Genomic DNA, 3,426 nt, shown 5'->3' with positions numbered 1-3,426 from the left:
TGTCTCTCAGGAGCTGAAGTGGGACAACCACATTGACTTCACTCTGAAAACTGCTGGGTTGAAAACAACCCAATTTGGGTTATTTTGGCAACCCAGCGTTGGGTCAAAAAGGGACGAACCCAACGCTGGGTTATTTTAACCCAACCAGTTGGGTTATCATGTTTAACCCAGCCTGCTTGGTTGCTTTTTTATGGTTTAAAATGACTAGATTGCAGGGTTTCAAAAACCAGAGCGGGTGTTTTTTATCACTGTATTTCAGAAGGAAAACTACTGTATTTAGAAAATGTTCAAATTCATTTCGCATGTAATGCTTTATAAGGCAGCGTTTGTGAGCTCAGCGCCACTTTGCAGCCGTTACCGTCGAAACCTACCTCTCCCGCTCTTAGCGCCTCCTGCTGGCAGAAAATTAACTTGCAGAGTGTCGCCACCAATTGAGTGTAAGACTGGGAAACATTGCATTACTATGCTAAAATGAACCCAAATTGAGCTAGGCATTAAACCTACAAATATTGTTCATTTAAAATATCACTTTTACACACAAATAATAATTATCAAAAGGAAAATATTTATTAAAAACAAGAGATGGCATTAACAGCTACAGAGTTCATAAAGCATTGAACATTTGTTGAATATAACTTAAGATCATATGGACTTGTTAAATTTTATATATTACATTTACATTACATGTATTCATTTAGCAGACGCTTTTATCCAAAGTGACTTACAGATGAGGACAGTGGAAGCAATCAAAAACAACAAAACGAGCAATGATATATAAGTGCTATAACAAGTCTCAGTTAGGTTAACACAGTACACGTAGCATGGGATTTTAAATAATATAATATAAAGAAAACAGATAGAATAAAAAAAGAATAGAGCAAGCTAGTGTTAGAGATCTTTTCACATACACACACACACACACACACACACACACACACACACACACACACACACACACACACACACACACACACACACACACACACACACACACACACACATACAATTGCATAATTAATGAAAAGAAAATAGAATATAAAAAGATTAGAAAGATAGTTAGATTTTTTTTAAGAATAGAATTAGAATAGTGAGTGTTAAAGTTAGAGGGTCAAATAAAGATGGAAGAGATGTGTTTTAAGCCGATTCTTGAAGATGGCTAAGGACTCAGCTGTCCGGATTGAGTTGGGGAGGTCATTCCACCAGGAGGGAACATTTAATTTAAAAGTCCGTAAAAGTGACTTTGTGCTTCTTTGGGATGGCACAATCATGCGACGTTCACTTGCAGAACGCAAGCTTCTAGAGGGTACATAAGTCTGAAGTAACAAATTTAGGTAAATGGGTGCAGAGCCAGTGGTAGTTTTGAAGGCAAACATCAGTGCCTTGAATTTTATGCGAGCAGCTATTGGAAGCCAGTGCAAATTGATAAACAGAGGTGTGACATGTATTCTTTTTGGCTCATTAAAAATTAATCTTGCTGCCGCGTTCTGAATTAATTGTAAAGGTTTGATACAATTGGCTGGAAGACCTGCCAAGAGGGCATTGCAATAGTCCAGCCTGGACAGAACAAGAGCTTGAACAAGGAGTTGTGCAGCATGTTCCGAAAGAAAGGGCTTGATCTTCTTGATGTTGAATAAAGCAAATCTGCAGGATCGGACAGTTTTAGCAATGTGGTCTGAGAAAGTCAGCTGATCATCAATCATAACTCCAAGGCTTCTAGCTGTTTTTGAAGGAGTTATGGTTGATGTGCCTAACTTGATGGTGAAATTGTGATGAAACGATGGGTTTGCTGGAATCACAAGCAGTTCTGTCTTGTTTTTATATATTGTATAAAAATATACAAAAACGCTATTATACAATAAATTTACAATTAGTTAGGTTCTTTACCAACTATTCTGGCATGACAGTACACAAATAAACCACAACATTAACTCTGATATTATAACATTTAACAGACGCATGTGTGTGTGTGTGTGTATGTGTGTGTGTGTGTGTGTGTGAAAGAATGTGAGCATGTGTATGAATGACAGAGTGTAAACTCTTCTACTAAACACGAAAGAAAAAGCATTTAACATTGTTTTTACAAGTGATGCACTTACAGTTTGTTTCATAGTCCATGAATACAGATCATGCTTCACTGTCAACTTTCATGATCTCTTTAGCATAATTGATGTAGTCATGAAGAAGCCCCATCAGCACATGTGACATCTTCATCATCATCCAGGGCAACGTCCCCCTTTAAAACCACTTCTACATCCGTTTAGGGGAAAGAAGATTCTCCTCTCTGACCAGCATTCATCCCAGTCACCACATGTTCTTCATCAGTGGCCTAAAAAGAGAAACACATTTGAAAAAATAAAACATTTAATTAAACTATCCATTTTCAGGTAGAGGTGTATTCACATCCGTGAGGACAGGTAAATAATCTGTGTTAAAGTTTCAAGACTTTGTGTGGTTGTGTAATGTCTGTCTATCACAGCGCTCTAGAGTGCTATAATGGCAGCACTAGTGTGAGGGCATGGAATATTGTTTGAATAAATATTGCTTTCAGAAAGCTTCTTTACTGAAACATTAAAACAGACATGACATTCACATACCTCACTAATGTTCATGTACGTGGAGGGCTGCTCTTCAAACGGTTAGTTCACCAAATAATAAAAATGGTCATAATTTACCCTCCCTCATGTTGTTCCAGACCCATACAAACTCTGCTCATTTTTGGAAAACGAATAAATATATTTAATATTCTCTTAATTTGTGTCCTCCATTGCTATTCTGGGAGACCAGTATTTTTTTTTTTACATACATGTTTGCTATCGTATAATTTAAGATTTATTCATATGTACTGTAAATATCGGAATGAATTACTTCTACAATAACTCTGTATTTAGGAGGCTTGAAAATACTGATTATCTAGACTATAAATGGATTAACAAAATTATGATAAAATGAAAAATAAATTCATTCCAACATATTCAAGTCTTATAGGTTTGGAATGACATGAGGGCAAGTAAATGATTTTTTTGTGTGAACCTTACTTTTAAGAGGGAAGACCAAGAATGATGACTCTCCAAATTAATGAAATGAGCATGTAATCATACTGTTGTTGCATCAAAATGTGAAGTAAACCGACAGGAGACAACAGAAACATTTATTTTCTAAAAATAACTTACATAAAATCTCAAAAGAATTATGCTCTCCCATGTCTCTTGCTTTTAACATCTACAAAAACAAAAAACAAGCATTATTTTACTCTTAGTAAAAAAAAAACTGATAACATGAAATTATGAAGTTTACTTGCCTTAAACTATCTTTCCCTGTCTTCCAAAGAAGCTGAGAAAATCTCCTCCTCCTCACACAAGCAGACTTGTGTGTCCTCAACTCCAAAGTTTATTTTAGTCTTAGTAAAAATAAAGATAACTTGATGTT

The 3,426-nt window shown here is 35.8% G+C and overlaps 1 long non-coding RNA gene across 2 annotated transcripts; it reads right to left on the bottom strand.

Annotated features, from left to right (window-relative positions):
- Positions 1-2,071: 2,071 nt before the first annotated feature.
- On the bottom strand, positions 2,072-3,221 carry LOC132156085 (uncharacterized). 2 transcript variants are annotated; one of them, XR_009437380.1, is made up of 2 exons: positions 3,171-3,221; positions 2,072-2,326 (listed from the first exon to the last, which is right to left on the bottom strand). It is a non-coding gene; the product is annotated as an uncharacterized LOC132156085 (long non-coding RNA). The 2 variants fall into 2 exon arrangements; XR_009437381.1 differs by lacking the exon at positions 3,171-3,221 and adding an exon at positions 3,036-3,075.
- Between the last annotated feature and the right edge of the window lie 205 nt (positions 3,222-3,426).

This window comes from Carassius carassius, chromosome 13, assembly GCF_963082965.1.
Source record: "Carassius carassius chromosome 13, fCarCar2.1, whole genome shotgun sequence".
NCBI classification, from domain to species: domain Eukaryota; kingdom Metazoa; phylum Chordata; class Actinopteri; order Cypriniformes; family Cyprinidae; genus Carassius; species Carassius carassius.
The sequence above is the reverse complement of the archived record's forward strand: the minus strand, read 5'-3'. Positions and strand labels throughout refer to the sequence as shown.